Below are 20,763 nucleotides of genomic sequence, written 5' to 3'. Positions count from 1 at the left end.
AGGCTACAATACCCCTCTGGTAAAAACAACCATCAGCATTTTACAAGTAGGGTTTCTATCCAAACCTTACAGGAGCTGACCAAGCCTATAGGAGTCATGTTGATTCAGGCTGAATTTATTATTTATTTGTTTCATTAATTTTTGTAGCTTAAGATCAAAATCATTCATGCAAATTACCTTCAGAGGATCGTTTGCATCCTTTGGTTCCAGCAAGAACATAAGCCAGGTTTAAATGCAGGTGCAGGACGGGCCTAGACTTGAATATTCAAGCACAGAGACAAGCTCCAGGGCAAGCACACACTCTTTTTCAATTTCAGTGCAGGCAATAAATGCTCGTCTATCTACAATGCCAGAGTCGTCACCTCCCCGGTTAACGACACTAATCTGAAGACAAAGCCTGAGGTGTAGGTGCACAATAGCTTAAGAATGCTGTGGGTTTCGTGTTTACTCAGCTTTCCCTTATGAATGATTCCTGTGTTTTTTTTTTCCTCCTTTCTGTCTGCGCTAGTCAGTCAGTAGCCCCCCGGCTGCTGCTGCTGCTGCTGCTGCTGCTGCTCTGTTTTCTGACATGTCTCTGCAGCAATAATTCCACTGTGGACTTTCAGCCATCGATTGGGACACAAAAGGAGATGTTGTTTCCATCAATAATGCTGGAATCCTTTGCAGAGAACTACCCAGTGCTACTGAGATGTATTTTTTCACAGTCAGATGAGTGTGCAAAAGGTGGAGAAGAGGGCAAAGAAACAGAAAGAGAAAAGATTCACATGTGCGACTAACAGCAAGCTTCATCAGTGCAGCGAAGCTCTGGAGGCAGCAGCTCTGAAAATGATCCAGTGAGCTGCAAAGAAACAGGCAGAAAGGATGAGACAGAGAGACAGAGAAGAGTTGAAGGGGGTTATGACCAAGTAAATTAAATCAAAATGCCCGGAATGAGCCAACAAGTGCTCCAAAGTCTGGAGAGAGCCTGGCAGATCTGAGGAAGACTGTATACTGTTTACTGTCAAGCTGCATCCCTGTGTTTGTGCGTGTGACTGCACAGCGCGCTCACAGAACAGAAGCCAATTAGCGTGACAACACTGCGAGGCCCAGGGGTGTTGCGGAGCAGCAGAGCACTTAGGCTGCTGCCTCCTTTTAGGGGCAGGCGAAATTCAAACAGCATTTAATTTCAAGACCCCTCAGAGAGCTGTGAGCTTGATACATGGTGCAGCCTTTTTTGTGACGTTTCCCAAACAGCCTGGCAGACAGCCTGCAGACAAGGTCAGACTGGGTGGATTTAAAAGTCTCAAACAGGCAACCATGAGCAACCTGGACCAAGCAACGGGGCCTCCAACAAGGCCAGGAGCATCCCCTGAGCTGAGTTTCAGTGAGGTTTACCATGTTTTTCAAGCTGGCACATGCCTCCCTGTGGCGTGTGTGAAACACTGTGAAACACTTGAAAGTGCAAACAAGGAGGAGCAGTTTAGTCGAATGTCACCAGACCAGAGAAAAATGGAGGAAAAGGGGGACGGATTTGATTCATTTTGTCCTTTCTGCTCAACTTGCAGGCCTCCACGCAGAAACGTGGCGTTTCCACAACCGGGGCAAACAGAGGGCTGACATTTGGACACTTCACAGTGCGAAGAGGTTGCAAGGAAGTAGAAATGACACTTCAATGCACCTGGTCCACTGGGCAACAAAAAGCCTTTTCATCAGGCAGCAGTGGTGACATTTAGAATCCATGTATATTCACATCTGTTCTGGCAGCATTTAGATTCCAACCCACAAAAATGGAAATGTTGACATATCATTTAACATTTTCCCTTCCTCTGTTTTAAAACAACATGTTTGCAAGGATGGAAAAACAGGTGAAAGAGAAAATGAGCAAGAATCCAACTAATTAACAAGCTTGGGAACAATATTTTAGGCATAATATTAGTAGATCAAATACATTTCCATCCCCTTTTTTATATTGCACAGCCAGAATAATCCAAACAAGTCCATGCAGCCGTTAGCAACAGCACCCTGGCACCCGGCCAAGTATGGACATCGAGAGATGAAAGAGCAGAAACTGTTGTTCTGCTCTGCACAGCACCAATGGCAAACAGAGAAGAGTGCGCTAACATGGCATTTGTTTTTGTATTTGTTCCACCTAAGGGCCTGAATGGTGATATTGGTATATTTATTACATTATTTATGAGAGGAAACAACAGCCAATTGCATTACATCACCACATTAAGCTCATTTTCTGCCCCCCACCCTGAGCAGAGAGGAGGAACTGTGGGGCATTGTCGAGAAAGCAGCTTAGAACATATGTAGATGAAATACTAGCAAAACTTTTTTTAAAATGCACAAAGTATCTTCAAGACAGCTGGATTAGCTGCTGTGCATTATCCATTGAAGTAAAGATTAGCTACGCTATAATTATTTCAGTCGTACCCGTGCAGGTAGAGTCAGCTGAGTCAGCAGTGTGGTGAGCTACTGCCACCAAGAGGTGGAAGAGTTTTGTGCGTGCGTGGAGGGAACGGTTTATAGTTGCAAGCCAAACTGGAAACCATTGAAACCACCAGTGAAATTTGCATGCACAATTGACCTTAAAGAAGACCTCTTTGTTTGATGCTGTGTTTAAAAATGCAAGATTGTAGTCTCTTTTTTCCAGATTGAGGGTGTGTCAGAATTGCATTTCATCTTGTTCATGTGTATTCTGTCTGTGCTAAAAACCCTCTGCTTTAGAGACTAAGAGGGAGAAATGGAAGGATACAGATAACTTCTCTTCCTCTCTCATTGGCAGTGGTTGGGTGGCAGTGTAGGTTGTGGAGCTTACTCACTCTCTGGTTGTAGTTTGATTATTTTAGGTTCCTCTACAATTACACTTAGCTACCGGCTCAGTCATTATAGGAGGATGTTGTTGGACAACAGTTGTTCAAAAATTGTTTTAAAAATAGTGTCGAATCATTAAGCTTTCGAAAAATGAATGAAAAATTTGTAAAAAATAAATACTTTTTTTTTTTAAAAAGCATAATGATGCATACAAAAGCACATTTTACTCAATAGAAGCGTGATATATTTTCAGGTGTTGGAATAAGCATATAAAGATTGTAATATATCTTTCAATATCTTTCCATCTTGCTACAATATCTTACCAAATGATTTTCCCGACTTTAAAGCTTTGAAAAATGAGTGGAATACCAGGGTTGGGGGTATATTTACTTCACTTCTATTTATTAACAACTATTAGAGCCAATTTTTGTCTGTGTATAAGCAACAGAAAGTGGACATTCATGTAAGAGCCAGTTGTGGAGCCATTTGCAGTTCACACTCAATAGAGAAATATGCATTCTCTTTTTTATGCATCTGTTTTGTAATTTCCAAATTTTCCAATTGAAATATTCTAGATTTATCTACCACTTTAAGAGGATTAAACCTTATCGTGTTACAGATTCAAAGTTCCTGTAGTCTAATTTTCTCTGACGTTACAATTAAACCTCCTTTGGAAGATTCTGGAGCAAATAACTGCAGGGGCTGATTTTACAGGACTGGCTTAGGCCCAGTTTAGCCACAGGAAAGTACAGCAGATTATGATCGCTGTTCATCCTGTACACCCCTCTCTCTTATGACAACCCTATACATTATGACAGTCACTGTATTGCTACAGTTAGGGCAACACTACAAGCAGTCACCGCCAGGTGTCACTTTTGGACAATCTTACACAATTGGACAATCTGTACAACTATTTATATTCTGTGACAAAGTAATAATTTCTAATGGGAAAGTTAGAATTTTCCACTTTTCAGCTTCATCGGAGGAAGGTCAGAGGTCAGCCCTGCAGCAGTGAAGAAACGAATGTGCTGCTACTTAAGGAAACTGTAGCAGGGAGGCCGCTTGTTTATACTGTGTGTCTCCCCTGTCAACATGCAGCACTGACAGTGTCATCAAATGTCAAATAATAAACACCAGAACCAACACCCTCAGTGAGATGAATGCTAATGAGGTTTCTTATGAGTTTAAGCCTGGTTATCTGCTGGATAGAGAGTGGAAAAGTCTGTTGTATCACATAAGTTTCTCTTATTGAAATTTCAATTACTCTCTTTAAGCAATGGCTGTAAATCATACAGTTTGCTTGAGAACTGATCTATTTTCAGCATCGTCTCATGTTTCATAACGACATAATTCACACATAATGTAACATATTAGTCGATGATGGCTGGACAGAGTAACAAAGACGTTTCTTGATGTGTGTGGGTGTGTGTAGAGTTACTGTAAATGAAACATAATTTTGTGACAGCTTGTTATGGTAGTGGTAGATGTGGGTGTACTCTGACTCCCCCATCTTCTAACCTAATTGGCCCTTGTAGTCCAGTGGAGGTGTATTTACCCTGTACATAACTCTGATTACACTGCTGACAACAATGAGCTTTAAACTTTTCCCACAGTCACAGACTCTAAGTTGCATTATGGCAACCTGGCATGAGTGAGCTACGTGTGACCTTGTATTGAAAAGGCTGTATGTTTTGATTGTGGAGCCTTGACATTTTTAAAGGCTGTTCGTGTGTGTGTGTTTTGTTCCTGTTGCTTTGCATGGCAGCCCTCAGGGCCAAGTATGCAGGACCCCATTCTCTAGACCCACTAATGTTCAAACATGCCTTTCACTTGATCCATCCATCTTCGTGCTGACTTAGACCAGCCGTTACAAGCAGGAAGTTTGCTATGATGTAAATTTCAGTTTGAATCCTGACACTGATTTGCATTATGAATGCAATGTGGCCAAAAGAAAAGCTTTTGGTTGAATAATATAAACAGTCCACCAAGCACAAGTTATGATAAATGTGAATTCTGAAATAAGCTCATTATAAAAACCCAAAGATATTCACTGTAACGCTGTGTTCTGTAATAAATGAGAAAGAAAAGGAGAAAACCCTAAGTTAATCAGTTATCAGAACAGCTGCTGATTAATTTCTGTCAGTCAACTAACTGTCTATTACACCTATTGAGTAGATTTATATGATAGTATAAATTAAACACTGGCAAGGGTAAGGTGAAGCTTATATAGAAATGTAACTAGCAGAAATCCACAAACAAACTACAATTTTCTTACTCAAAATAGCATTAAAGGTGGTCAAAAATGTAGTCATTGTAATAATGTTCAAATAATGAACTATGTTAAATTACAGCACTGGAGCAGCGCAGACCACAAACCTCGTTGACTCATTGTTTTTCATCATAAATTTCAGCTTGACTTGAATTTTGAGACAGAAAATCTTTGCCACGCACTGTCGAGAGGAAATAATTTGGTGCATTGCTATTGGACAAAGAAAATAACAGTAACTGATTTAATTGGCTGTTTTTGCACTGTCCCTAATATCGACCAATTAAAAACGTGAGTGGGCGGGGCTTGGAGGTTCTACTTTTCCCTTCGTTTTTCTGGTGGCAGAGGGAGGGGTGTCGAAGTGTTGTTGTCCGTGGCTGCTGGGGACAGACGGAGCTGCCAAGGTCGGTGAAAGTACTCTCTGACCAAGACTTCGGGTGTTACCTCCTAAAAAGTACTACCCCCAAGAGACATACCGGTGAGTTTTTGGCTTTAACCAACTTTTATTCATGTCTAGTGGTCGCTAAGTTGGCTTCACTTCGCCTGGTGTTGTGCCAAATTGTGTATCCCCGTCAAATCAGTGACTGTCAGACGAGTTCACATGGGACGAGATGCCGGGGAGGAAATGCTAACTTGCTAGCTATCATTAGCCTTTTTTTTTAACGCTGGAAACAGTTATGTGGTAGTGTAATATCGTTGTGCATGTGTGAGAGGACTTTTACACAGGGTGATGTTTTCTGTTGATGTTTGAGGTGTTTGCCTGACAGCAGTGCTGATAACGGGATCAGGGGTTAGCCAGCAAACTTAGCTTCCAAGTAGCATCCAATTTCTAGCCACATTTTATTTGAATTTTCCCGTTGTCAGCGTACCAAATTATATCTTTACTGCTTTATTTTTAATCTCAATCGCTTCAGTGAGTGAGTGAGTGGAGTGAAATGCTTTGGGACACCGGTCTGTTAAAAGTTGGGTTAATTTTACAACTCTGTTCATCCGCAATCACTGCGTTTTCACAACAGTGTAAAGTCCACCGCAACCCGACAACACTGCGCTGTGCAAACAAGCAGGTGGTTGGAGCATATTATGAGTTATTTCCTTTCTAGCGGCGCTCACATGTGTGAATTTCTCAACCTGTCTTACCGGTAGAAAAGTCCTGATATCTTGGCTCAGTTAAATGTTTCTTGATGTCTCAAACCAGACAACAGCAGCTGTTTCCTTCACTAATCTTGACATGAGCTCTCAGTCAGTGACTCTTTTCTGCCCCATGGGATATTAATGGAGTACATACCTCATTACATCCAGCACAAGCAATACATGATTGCTCATGGTTGATTCAGTCCAATACTTTAAGTTTTACTTTTCATGGATGGTGTTGATTGTTTAAGAAATTAGTCACAACTAAGCACTTTCCAAGAATTGAGTCCTAAGACTTAACTGTGTGAACAACTTAACTAGCCACTGCAAAGGGTTTTAAAAGTAAGTGTGTGGATTTAAAAATTAGTATGAGTGTCTGATGGCACCAGCTGAGATACCAATTTTTGTAAGTTGTAAGAGGAATGTGGTTTATTGCAGCTCTCAGTGCACTGAAATGGCGCTCTTTTGTTGGAGAAGACATACAGCAACAGCTGCAGTCCTCAGCAAGAGTGCGTGTGTGTGTGCGTGTGTGTGTGTGTGCACGTGTGTGCATGTGCGTGTGTGTCTGCACACGTGTGTGTATATGTGTTTTGTTTCAGTCGGTATGCCAGGCTGTAATTGCAGCATTTCAGGAATGCTGGTTGAATTCTGTGACTTAAAACATACTGGACAATGGCTGTTTTGGATGAACCTGGTTTCTCTTGGAAGAAGAAGTTGAAATGCTTTGCATGTTGTTTGCATGGCCTACCCTAGCTATGTGCCTCAGTGTTCATTTTTACACAGCGGGGACAAGTTAGGGCACACAGAGCTTTATATAGCCCCAAAAAGAAGATGCCGAGTCATTACTCTAAAGAGCAAGATATAAAAAGAATTACATATGATGTGGCACTTGGTTCCCAGCCACATGTAAACCAAGACTGTATAGACGTATTAGACTTTTGCTCTCAAATGTCTGATCAGTATAAGACGCCCCACACATTCTCCAGCTGACCCCTATTTAGTACTCTCACCCTCCAAATATTTGCATGGATGAATATTGTATCAGTGACTAGTCATTATATTGTTTGGAGTATCCCAGTGACGGGGCTGATGTCCCTGCAGACTTGTTTTGGCAATAATATCCAACTGATAACTTTGTTTGTAACGAATGTGCAGCTAATTTAAAGTGACTGATCGGTTCTTGTTGGGTTTTGTGTGCTTCTTATGAACCATGAAAAGGATTCAGATGCTGTGCTGATGCAATGTGGTGCAGCAAATAGGAGAGCACTGAAAAGAGCAAAAGACATGTCAGACTTTACAAATGTATCTTGGCTGAGTTTGAATGCGGTGTGTTTGTGTGGCTGAAACTCTGCTCAACCATTGTCCTGGCAGAGCAGTGGCTGTTGAATTACGCCAGTAACATCACATAGTTTTGTTCTCTCACTGTTCATTCTTTGCGTGTGTGATAGAAAAACAGGATATGGCATCTCACACCCCCAACAGTGGCATTTTTTCACATTGTGGTTTTTAACCTGCTGCTGTATTACAGGTTGCCTGAGGCGAGCACGTGGGGAAGCCTTTGTGTTGCATCGCACGCTTTCTTTGCATTTATTGAGCTCTGCTAGGCCGTTAGGAAGGAATGCATAAATACCAAACATAGTAAGCATGTTGAAGATTTTTAGCCTTATTATTTACATTGTATATTAATAGGGCAGCCAGGTATAAAGATTTACCTCTGCAACTTCCACGATAACCAAATCAGGACCAAAATATGGTTAAACCTAAACCAAAATTACACAGTATCATCTATTGGTTGGTGAACAAATACAGTATTCACCTTAACCACGCTTAGCAAACTGGCATTGATGCTACCCTCTGATGTGTGAAATATGATGACCATAGCCATTACAGTCCTATTACAAAGAGGCTTCCAGGCACTGAAATGTGCTGCTTTAAACTCTCCCCATACCGGATAGAGGTAATGTGATATTTGCAGTTTAGCTGTTCTCAAACTCCAGATGAAACTGCTTGCAGCAGCGGTTTTTGATTGCAGGAGTCCAGCTATGAATCACAAGTTGCTTTGTGACACTAAATGAGAAATCCCAAAGGATTTCCTTCCAGCACTGCACCGGTGCCAAGTCTGATATCTGACTGAGGTTTCAGCTGAACCAGCAGTTTGAGGCTTTCTTATATTATCATTTCACCGTTGATGCCAGCTAAGGTTAGCCTGCAGTACTGCAAGACTGTCTGTTGTGCATTGATGCACACATTTGTTGGCTGAATGTATAGTTCCTCCTCTTGTGTTCGTTCAACAGCATAACGAGCGAAAATGTTTTGCATCAAGAGAAAACATATAAATCAGGATCTGCACAGTTAGTTACATTATAAACAAATATTTGTTATCTTTAAGCTGAAGCAGGTACGACAAATGTTAACAGGTATAATCCGCATACAGTCATCATCTCCATTGTTTTTAATCATCTTTATTTTCCTTATTTGTCAGTTTGCGGTTGTGTGCAGCCTTTCAAGAGAAGCTGAACACTCATTACACTTGTTAAAGTCATTATTTCATTCAGACAGAACAAAGTGGCTGAGAAGTCCCTCAGTCTCTCAGTTCCACAGCTCCTGGCTCTTAGTGCTCGGCTCTCCTCCTGTTATCAACGACTAATCATCCAGTGAACCTCCAGCCACCGCTGACTCAGCCAATGCTGCCATCTGGGCTGGAACAGAAAACACAGCAGATTTCTCACTGGCTCTCGAGCCTCAGATGCTCAGCTAACAGATTGTGTGTGTGTGTGTGTGTGTGTGTGTGTGTGTGTGTGTGACAGTGGAAAAAGTGAAAGAAAACTTCAGAGAGCAATAAAGTGTAGACAGTAGTAAAGGGAAAGTCTTAAGAGAGCTTGAAGTATTAAAATAATATCATAAATACTCATTTTAGTTTTTCATATAATATTATTGCAACAATATCAAAGCATTTCATTTCACTCAGAGGGTCTGTCAGTATTGATACAATTGAAAAAAGTATAAAGATATAAAACTGTTTTCTTGCTCAAACTGAAGCCCTGCACACCAGACTTAGACGTCTGCTCAGGGTAAAGTTGGTTGGATCTATGTTACAGTGTACTAATACTAAGAATGGATCCACTTGATAATCCACTCACGCTTTATCTTTTCATTATTTGTGTCATAATATGTGTACACAGAACTCTCTGGAAAGCAGTATTAATAATAGTGGATTATCTTGGTCAAATCTAAAGTTAAATCTGCAGTGAAAACACTAAAGTAAAGCCCATATAAAAGCAGCCGCCCAACCAGCTGCTGGTTTCTATACCTTTAACATATATTTAAATAAAAAGTCTCAACCTCTTTCTCTGGTCCCACTATGTTGCAGGTCAGGTCACAGCTGAATTTAACATGCAGCAAGTAAGTCCAGTCTGTTTTGATAATCGATTAATGGACTAATTGTTTCAGCTCCACAAATGCGTCACTCCTCCAGTCTCACTGAAATAAAAGTTTGGTGTGAATAAAATTTGAAGAAGAAGCTAAAATACATCTATTGTTGGACCAAGGGTGTGAAGGGACTTCAAGACGAGTTATTACGCCTTTTTCACAGAAGATATTTTGACACGTTCCATGTAGCTGCTTCAGTTTCAGGGTGCTGGTACTGTTCATGCTGGCTCACTGGGACACTTGAATAGAACAAAGCCATTATTAACGTTATTAGTAACACCTGTGCTTTTCCTACTGTGACATGTCAAAATATCTGCTGTGAAAAAGACCTGTGATCATTTCAGCTGTAATTGTGTACCCACTTACACAAGGAGCCTTTTCTGTCTCCCAGTTTGGCAAAGCAGGATTAATAAATCTCAGTTGTTAGAGCAGCTTATCTCTTAAAAGATTAAAGTGTTCCAACACTTAAGCCACCAGTGTTCAATATTCACCAGGAATAATGTTTTCCAGTCAAGATTCTGCAATATATTTATTCATTTTTGGCCCTCCGTGATCCCCTCCTGTTTTTATCACTCTCAGGAAATGAGTTGTGTGTGGTCGACCGTGGCCGCGTCGCAGTAAAACACCGTGCGAATTAAACTGTCCGCTCCCAAGTTCCTGTTTTACCCGTAATCTACGTGTCTGCCTGTCATTTTATCTGTCTGTCTGCCTGTGAGAATAAGCGTGTGTCAAACTGTGCTGCCTCATGACCCTGCACACTTCCCGCTCACGTTTCACTTTTTATACTCACATCCTGTCAGCAGGACAACAGCTCTCTCTCCGAGTCTGCCTGCTCTCACTTGGCCAGTATTGTGCTGAGGTTGTGCCTGTAATTGTCAGTTCTGTTATGTTTATTATCCCTCATTTGCTCCAATATTACTGTTACTGAGTTTTTCTTTGGTTTGTCGTTTGCTCATGTAACAACACAGACTCTCCACAGTAATCATTAAAATTTTATTTTATGAGAGGAAACTGATTTTAAACCACATAACCCTTGTGTGCTAATGCTTTCAAGTTTAAGGACGTTATTTTTTCAGGATTTAATTTATTGACTTTATTAACTTTGATTATTGTTGTGTTTAAAAGTGTTTGTCAGGCCTTTCTTGTATGACTTTTATTTTGTCCTTATTTAACCTTATAATGTTTCATGCTGTCTCTTGTCGGCATGTTGTTTTTGAAACCTGAGTGAGTGGTGGTAGGACAGGGTCATTTAAAATGCACGCCATCTGTCCTATCGATTTTGTGCAAACTACTTTGAACAACGGGCTTCTTTGCTTTGGCAGTTTATTTATGCACAAATGCCCAAAGCATCATAGATTCTAGGCCACTGGAAAATTGGAAAGCCTTGGAAAATGAGTTGCAGTACAAAGCTAGGTTATAAGCTATGAAAGCGTAAGACAAAAAAAGGTTACTCAGATTTAATTATTCTCATCTTTTTATTCTGTCACCTGTCGTGTTCGTGTCATGCCACTGAGTGATCACATTTATTCTGCCAAGGCACTTTAAATCAGCAACTATGATAACTCTTCCCTGTTCAGTTTTATAAAGTCTGTGTCTATTTAACAAACAGCAAAACGTCAAATTTCTGCTCCGTGAGCCACATGTCTCGCTGGCGTGATGCTACTGCCAGATCGAAGTAAGGTTTGAGATACAAATAGAGTGCAGCACTAGCTAAATGTCTAAAGCATTACAATATTCAACTTTCACAGAAAATAGCGAGCTCGCTGCGTTCTGCCACACCACCTGTTTTATTTTTCCTGCATTTCCACAGCTGGCAGGAGGATCTAGGCGTTTTGCAACTCAGCAGAAAGCTCACTGATCTCAGCAGGTGCAGGAATCTGGAGATTTACAGCTGTTTATTGTTCATGACAAGCTTAACGGTCTGTGAGAGCAGAAATATTAGGATGTTGAGGAGAACAGCCGTCGCCCTATCAGCACAAAAACCAGTGGAGGGACCGAAACAACAGCAGCTCTGTCAGGGCCGAGCACTGAGTGTGTCCAAACTGATTTAATGACGAGTGCCACAGAGTAGTGGCTTAAACTCTGATCCTGATTACTGTATGCTGGGATTATGATGATTAATGCTCATTATTAGTCTTGATAATTTGATTGTGTAAGTATTTGGAGGTCCAGAGGGTATTGCTAGAAAAATTGATGTTTTTCTCTTGCACACGTGCTGCAGTTCTGTGTGTAAAAGTGTAAATGGTCAGCTTCAGGTTCCTGAAACTTGTCACATTAATTTAGCAAAGGTTGACGCGTGTGTGTTCTGCTTGTGCTGTCTCCTCTGTTTGAGACTAAATGTGCGTGTAGAGCTAGCTTTTCACATATCAGTCGTGGATATAAGATACACAACATGCAGACACAAAGCAAAGGTGACAAAGTGAAAGCATCGTAAGGAGGAAATCATTTGGCCTAGATATGTTGCATGACTAATTGAGCGAGTACACTTGATCTCAGCCTCAGTTGATGACAGAGGCCAAAGGTCTTTGTGCTCTGTAAAGGTCAAGTATCGTCTGCTCGGCCGTTCTGAAGTGATTAGCACTGATGCTTCACAGTAGAGCCAGCGGTCAGTTAAAGCCATAAATAGGTTTGTTTTCATGAGGAAACCCCTGTGCCTCTCTCCCTGTGTTTGTGTAGCCTGTTTCTGCAGAAATTAGTCAGAGACCATCTCTCTGTAAGCTGTGAACAATGAGTTCAGCAGTTTGTATCACAGAGGTCAGTGTGTAGAAGGATTAACTGTAAGTCATTCACTTTAAAGAGAGAAAATATCCATTATTGGTAATATGAAGCAAATTATGGGAATATAATAATAATGCAGGCAAATTGATTAATTGATCATTCATTTAGCTAGCATAGGCTATTAAAGGAATACTTCTTGGGAAATACACTTCCTAGCTTTCTTGCAAAAATGTGTCAGTTTATGTTTTTTTTTGAGGTTTTATGTGCCAGACTGTTGTATGGACAAACAAACAAGAATTAACATGGTAATTAGGGATCGTTTAGAGGCACTGGTATGTGGATATTGTTACCTCCTGAGCTCTTTCCAGTCTTGATGCTAAGCTAAGCTAACCAGCTGCTGGCTGTTGCTTCATATTGAACTGAGAGATATAACTTTTACTTTTAGGTTCAGAAATTGTTTCACTTTACTCTTTAGGGATATTAAAGATTATAAATAGTCTAAATTTAAGTCTTGTACAGTATAATACAACAACCTAAATGATAGACTAGTGACTAGTGATCGCAATACTGATAACCTATAATATATTGTGCCGCTCTAAATGCTAATTATTCACTCAGTCATACTCCACATGGACAAATGCAGACACCACAGACAGGTAGTTGTTTTTATCATACCACTTTCTAGTCCGCTCGGAGTCCTCTTGGACTGTCAGCAGTGCCCCTGAGGGGAAGTGGCTTTGTGGTCACAACAAAGTGGAGGGTACACGGACGTCTGCACAGATCCTTGTGAACACTGCATCATAAGGAACTTTACATCACTCGGACCCCAGTGGCCCCTCACGTACTCGAAGACGCTCAGAGTATAGCACTAGCCATTTTGTTATGAGGCCCTTTGGATAAATGACTCCTGGTCTGAAAACATTAATGCAGAATTAAAGTATTTAGCGACAAGTCAGAGCATTTGTTGATGTTGTCATTCTTCAGGTAATCCCAGCAGTGACACATCTGTCTGTTTGAGTGTATAGTTCAGAGTAATCTTGCTGCCAGGGTCTTGGTAGCTTCAGTTAGTGTAGCTTGCCAGATCTCCACCCAGCAGAGATGGCTTGATGCTCTCACATACACACTAGTTTCACAGAAGTCAGTCACACACAGACATGGTTCCCTTTGTATCAGTGCTGCTGACATGCAGGGCTTGGCAGAACAGAAGTGGCATTGAGGAGAGACGTAGGAGGAATTTCTACGCCTGGAGTCCCACTCTGTGCAGCAATGGCTGCTAGTAGCCAGAGAGCCACTCTGCCTCCTCCTCCTCTCCAAATACCAAACGCCCTCCTTTACTTTCCTCCTTGCTTTTTGCCTTGATTTCTCTTCCTCCTTCTATTGTTCTTTTCATGCAATCTTATGTGCCTTGGCAGTCTCTCGCTCTCTCTATCCCACTTTCTCTTTTTCAGCATTGACAGGAGCCTCTGTGAGTTGTTTACTACGTCCACTGACCACCCCCAACCCCCCTCCTCCTCTCCAGCTCCCTGAGCAGAAAAAAATGACCACTGTGAGTTTTTGTCTCTGTTGCCATTATCAGCGTCCCTCTCTCTCTCTCTCTCTGCGCCAGAGGCCAGATGTGGAGGAGGGATAGTGGTGAGTTTGTAATGAGCAAGTGTAAAATTAGGCTGCTGGCCCAGCTGGCTGAACTGGAGGGCACACAGAGCCAGCAGCTGAACAGAGCTGAGTACTGCTGCAGAGGAGGAGACTCAGTGCTGTGCTTTAGTATCACTGACTCAAGTGTGTGTGTGTGTGATATGTGATGCATGGTTTCTGAGCGAGAGCATCAGAGGTACTTAAAAATGAACTGTGCTTGATGTGCGAGTCCTCACTGACAGAGTTCTTCATTGTGTATGCAGCGTTTAGAGAGGAGTCAGTAGAGCAGAGCAGCTGAGTCCTGTGCTGGTATGTGAAGTAGACTGTGAGGGGAGGATAAAGGGCATCAGTGATACAGCAGAGGGAAGCAAGGCTGCCATTGTGGTGGTGCAGGGTAGGTTTCCCCCTCTCCACACCCAGCCCACCCTCTGCCCTGCCTTCCAGCAGCACCCCCTGCCCCCGCCCCCCCCGGCCTGTGTCCATATTAGGGCAAAACTCAGCCAACCTCCCCTCGAGCTGAGCTCAACCCCCCAAACACGCCCTGCTGTCACATTTGCTCCAGCGAAGGGAGCCTGAGGGAGACGCAGCTCCCCTAACCCAATTTGAAGGCCTGTTTTCCTGGCCAGTCAAAACAGCAGAAGGATTTTAAAAATGGATGCAGGAACCCAAGGCCAGTCATGTTGTTTTTGTTTCAAGAGGCAGGCTGGTGTGTGTTAATGGTTTTTTTTTTTTTTTGTGGGTTTTTTTTGATGGACTTAAATTGAGCAGACATTGCCACTTAGTGACCACTTTCCTCCAGCGTCTCTTTAAGTTAGTGCCAAGCTCTTTCTGTTCTGCCATATTAGTGTTCAGTTTTTATGACAATTATGCTACCAACTATGCAAGTAGTCAGCTTAGTGCTTAATAGTTTGCATTATTAAGTAGAACAACTCTAAGCAGGCTGGTGTAATGAGCATGCCCAGATTATGGCAGACCAAAGGTCACAACTTTGGGTGTGAACGGTTTCTCTTTTAAATTATTTTTTAGTGGTTATTTCATGATCCTTTAAAACAGTGCAATGTGTTGCTGGTCTATTCCATCCAAGCCAATCAAAGAAGTAGATCAAACCATAGCTATCCAGGAGAAAACTGAATAAATGGTAGTACATAAAAGACAAAAAGAAAGAAAACAAACCTAATAATTAAGACCAAAAAGTACCGGCACGGCACTCAAATCCCAAAAGATGAGATAAAAAAGTCATCATACCTTGACACTGACACATGATGGAGGTACAGGTGCGATGTACCTTTCCAGTATTTTCATAAATTTGTCCTGTTGCAGTCTGACATAAAAAGTAATTCTTTCCATCCTGAAGATTTCTAAAATAATGTTGATCCATTCGCCTACTGAAGGTGCTTCTGGTTGTAGCCACTTTCCTGCCAGCAGCGCTTTTCTTCTCTGCTTCTCTGAACTGACTTTGGGACAGGAAATAGTTGTTCAGACATTCAGTACCAACTTTATTTAGTTTTTGGATGTGAATGTTCCTCAATGAGAACAAGTAAGAAAATCAGAAGCAGTCCATACAGAAAGTATGCTGTTATGGCACTGTGAAAACGCAGCTTGGACAGCACTGGTAGTGAGAGACACACCAGTTAAACAATTCGTTTGTGCATGCCAGTCATTTTCCTAGAGATTCCCAAACAGAAGTTATTTTGGGTCATTGGTGTTGATTTTGGTTTCCTTTGGTTTATACAAAGTTCCTCTCAAAGGAAATGGATACGATTAACAGACATAAGAACCACAGGGTCAGTACAGAGTATGTTAGAGGTAGAACACTCACACTTGTTTCACTGGTAAATGGTAAATGGACTTGCACTTACATAGCACTTTTCCAGTCTTATTGACCACTCAAAGTGCTTTACAATATTTGCTACACTCACCCATTCACACACTCATACATACACATATACACTGATGCGTCAGCCATCAGGGGCAAGGTGGGGTTCAGTATCTTGCCCAAGGACACTTCATTAAACATTGAACCACGACCTTCTAATTAGTGGACAACCTGCTCTACCTCCTGAGCCACAGTTTTCATTGTCACTTACAATCCAATCACACGTCAACACACAAATTGAAAGGTTTGGATGTGCACACGCTGACAGAAGAGCTATTGGAGGGTCAAAATTAGGTATTGACATGTCCAGGCTTCATTTAGAATATTATTATTTATCTATTTATTTAGAGAATGTATTGCCATGATGTAGCATGTTTGTATGTTATGTTAAAAGGCTCCATGTCCAATATTACCATGTGTGCAAGAGCTGATTCTTTACTGTTGTATCTGAACCAACCACCAGCACTGGAGGCAAAACAATAATTAAAGAATTTGATTAAAAAAGAAAAAAAGGATATTAGTATTCTTGTTAGTAGAAGAAAACAGATATGCAGATCATTGGTGTAACAGTCATGGTTTAATGCGTACCACATTCGTTTGAGGTGTGTTTGGCGCAGTGGAGAAAGTGAAAACAGTCACCACTAAGTGGAAGCTAATGGGCCGTGATTCTAAAGACAGGAGGCACTCAGATATAAATACACTAAAATAGAACTGAATGCACTGTTAGCACGTTATTACAAGCACGTTGTGCTCTCTAATGTGTGGTTGTGCACCTGCAAGTGGAAATAAACACTCCTTTGGTATTCATTATTGCTTTGACCTGGACTGAATCTGCACTCCTGAATATGCAGGCTGTGGATGCAGGGCTTGTCCGACCAGCATGTTTTAGTTAATAGTCAACAACTGACACACTGCCAGAGTACTGTGGGAGGAACAGCACTTCTGTGTTTATGCTCTGCACAGGCCATGAAGTAGCCTCTAATTAGATTGTATTAGGCAATTAATCTGTAATTATTTGGTTTAATAAGGCACACCAAGCAGAACGTCCTGTACCAAGGAACAAAATCCATATTTAATACACAGTTCTGAGGCATGTTTGCTTGATTTACAGGTGCCTCAGCCTGTCACAGTGAGATGTGGTAGTTGCTAAACTTTGGCCCTTTTAAACCTTTTTCCCTGAGTCTCAGGATCTGGATTTTATTGCACTAAAATGGCAGCAACTCAACTCCAGGCTCCAAAATTATGTTAACTTTTTTGTAAACTGGATACTTTATCTGCTTCATTCAATAATCACTGTCATGTTTCACAAGATACCCAGCATTACAAGTTTTCCATGTCTGACTTCTTTGCCAAAGCAGCTCCCAGAAACTGCCAACATGTAGAGGCATTTGGCTGGTGGTCATTTTCCTCCGTCTGGGATTCACTGTGTTTGAAATGCACTGCAAGCCTTTTTAACATTGATTTATTTTTCAAAAGAAGTTCCTTGTTCCTCAACATGAAGGACACAGTAGACTTTTGACCTGCCAGAGAATATGCTGCTCAGAATCAAGTCTTTTTCTTTTTCACGTTCCACGTTGTTTTATCAGCTTGGCAGGTTGAGATATGTACACCAAGAAACAGGAAAGGAAATTGCTTCTCCTTATTGCATTTGACCTTTGAAAATGCTTTTGTTTGACAGTCGTGTGCTGAGGATGCTCAAGTGGTCTCAGACTTTTGAACCAGATTCCAGAAGCTACAGATCAGGTTTAACCAGCCTGGAGTTTTCCCTGTGGAGGAAAAAAACAACATCTATTCCTGTTACATTTGAGATTGTCTGCTCCTAAATCAAAAGTGCATAACAACAATCACATAATGTTTCTTACGCTCAGTTATGACTGAATACTAAATGAATAATAGTGATTATGCTGCAATATATTGTCTTTGGATAAATTATTTGAGGGAATAAAACCCCCTCACTATCTCAGCTACTGCAGACATTCAGGAAATATTTAGTGAAGAGGAAGTGTGCTGTCTACAAGAATAGAAATAATGAAGTCAAACTGACTTTGTGTAATTACACGCATGAAGCTGTGCAGCTTTACCTGCAGGAGAATAAAAGGAAGTTGAAACAGTTCCTGCACATTTCAGCACCTGTTCAGCCGTCGGGGCTTTTGATCTGGTTTCTGGTGTCAGTTGATGAATGAAAGGTTTCACTGTGTGAATTCTGCCATTTAACAGTTTTTCATTTGTCGTTCTTTAGTTTGTTCCTTTTCATGCATCTGTATCAGGGCGGTATTGAAAGTGAGAGTGCTGCAATTTTATAGAAAACCAACGCATTTAATGTTATAAAATGAAAACAAAGTGAATGCAGGCTCTTGTTGTCATGCAACGCTGTCAAATCAATAAATCTTAATGGTTAGTGATGTCCCTGTTCTCCTTTCACCCCATTTAAAATCCCCAACCCAGAGCTCACTGGGCTGTTATGAATCCATCATCCATTCATCAGCTGTTGCCATGCAGAATGGAAGAAAGATGCACCATAGTTGTGACACACACTCACACACACTCACATACACACACACACACACACTCACTCACTCACTCATTTACTCATGGGAGGCTTGCAGTCTTCCAGCCCATTGAACCTCTATCGAGGGTTAACCCTTGTTTGAACCCTTAGAGGGTGTCTGCAGAAGGCAGATCATCCAGAGCCAGATGTGACCCCACCCCCCTACAAACACACACACACACACACACACCGCTTCACCCCATCCTTTTTTACCATCAGACACACGTGCGCTCATTTGCACATACATACACATGAATTATGTCCTTGCTGGGAAACATGAGCCAAAGGTGGTCTCACCTGGGAATGAGTTTACCTTTCACACAAATTTGCACACCAACTCCCCTTGCGTGACCTGGAGCCATGTTGGAAATGTGCATTTTCCAGTGCTGGAGATGACGCTCATTCACTCATGTAAATAATTGATTTACAGGTTCAATCCTGAATGTCTGTGCACATCAACAGCTGTCACGCTATCTGTGGTTTGTGCCAAGGCCTCCTGTTGCCAGTTTTATGGAGGATGAAATGCAGCAGCAACAGCTGATTTGACTGTGAATGGTCATTAAGTTTGCATTTTCACAAAATCACAATAAGTTAAAACTGCACATCCATTCTACATTGTCAAAGGAGCTATATTTAAGTTTTTCTACTGCTACATAGCTAATGTTAGCATTAATGGCTGTTTAGAAGAAATCAACACTGTACACAGAATAATTACTGAACCTGAATGAAGGATTCAGAAATGTGTTTACTTTAGTGGCAGAATATCTCTTTTTTAAGTTTCTTTTGATAACTTGCACTTCTCATATAACAGCTTCCCATCTTTTTCAGTTTGATGTCGGAGGTTTGATGTTCACTAAAACTGCAGTAAACACCTGTCATATGTGCTCATGTATCAGATCATCTCATTGTGGCTGTTTCTTCTGCAAAATGTCAAACTTATCCACTGAGAGAACGTGTATTTTTACTATAATGAGGTGAAATATGATGTTCATGATATTTGTAGCCCTTGCTACTTCTTGTCTAGTCTTAAATTTGAATTAAGACTCATTTTGTTGGGCAACCTGATAGCTGAATGGTGAGGGCACACACCACATGAGCTCAAATGCTCTGAGCAGCCAGTCGCTGGGTTGACTCCTGGCCGGCCGTTTGCTGTGTGTTATTCCTCTACTTGCTCCATGAATTTCCTGTCTGTCCCTACTGGTTCTGTCAAATAAAGGCAAAAATGGCCAAAAAATACCTTAAAAAAAAGACTCATTTTGTTTGTGGAAACTTTAATGTAGCATAAAGAAGGACTGACTACTTCAGCAGTCTCCTCATCATAAAAGTCAAGAACCGCTGTTGTTTTGTATGGTTGCCTTTTCAAGGAAGCATTGTATTTCAAGTTTGATGTGATGGCCTTGACTCTATTTTCCTGGAGCTAGTTTTCTGAGTGGAGCTGTTGGGACAGAGTCACTTCTGCCGTTGGCCTTGACAAATGCTCTTTGACTTTGTCTCTTTGTATCTCTGTGCTCATCATGCTCTCATCACTGCCAGTGAAAATACACAGGATGTTACCACACTGGATTTGTTCTTTTCCACTGACTGATGGCTGAAGTGAAAATATTTGAGGTGCACTCTGCACCTCAAATATTTTACACACTGTCTTTTTTTCTACACACTGTCTTTTTTTTTTGTTGTTGTCAGATGCATTTGTAATTTTTAAGGCCAGTTTGTAGTTTTGTTAAGCACATGTGCTATAAGGTGTTTCCACTCAGTGTTAGCAGTGACCTAGTTGTAATCACAGTTTGCCAATGCAGTTTCCTGTGCCTGTAGTTTCCGCCTGTCATGTTGCATTGTGTTTGTGACTCATTCACCAGCAATTCCAGTGGTTACTGTAAATCACAGCTACAAAGGCGGCTACACAGGTAAGTCATTTCAATTTGAATGGTAATCAACAGATGCCTGGCAGTCAGCATATTTATGAATATAGGTCAGCAGCTCACAGGCCCATTAGAAGAACTGAAAACATAAAGAAAGCATAGGATATGTGATGTTTACATACTGTAGTTTTTGCTTTTTTGGTGAGGAAACCACTCTTCAACCTGTTGTTGGACTAATTTGCACTAGATGATTATATGTGCTTACTGAATCATCGAGTGCTCAGTGGTTTGAGGCCGGTGTTGGCCGTGTAAACACACTGTGAAAACAGCTGATATGAGAGCTAGATAAGAGGGACTCGTGAATGTTCGCTGCTACGGTCCATTACACCCAGTGAACTGTGGGATATGCAGTCTTTTGTTGTCTTGTGTAAACTGTGGCTACACACCATTGGAGTAGGACATTCACTGGGTCCTGTCACAGTCAAGTGGTGTGTGTCTCACGTGTCAC

The 20,763-nt window shown here is 41.4% G+C and overlaps 1 protein-coding gene across 1 annotated transcript in view; it reads left to right on the top strand.

The window, feature by feature from the left end:
* The first annotated feature begins 5,402 nt into the window (after positions 1–5,402).
* fam49a (family with sequence similarity 49 member A) overlaps positions 5,403–20,763 on the top strand; it is a 36,154-nt gene continuing 20,793 nt past the window's right edge. The window contains exon 1 of the mRNA XM_071478637.1: positions 5,403–5,540. The gene's annotated coding sequence lies outside the window, so the exon portion shown is untranslated. The remainder of the gene's footprint in view (positions 5,541–20,763) is intronic.

This window comes from Trachinotus anak, unplaced genomic scaffold (assembly GCF_046630095.1).
Source record: "Trachinotus anak isolate AG129_WGS33_773 ecotype Australia unplaced genomic scaffold, CSIRO_AGI_Tana_v1 ptg000005l, whole genome shotgun sequence".
Classification (NCBI taxonomy): Eukaryota; Metazoa; Chordata; class Actinopteri; order Carangiformes; family Carangidae; genus Trachinotus; species Trachinotus anak.
This window is presented reverse-complemented; position numbering and strand designations above follow the sequence as displayed.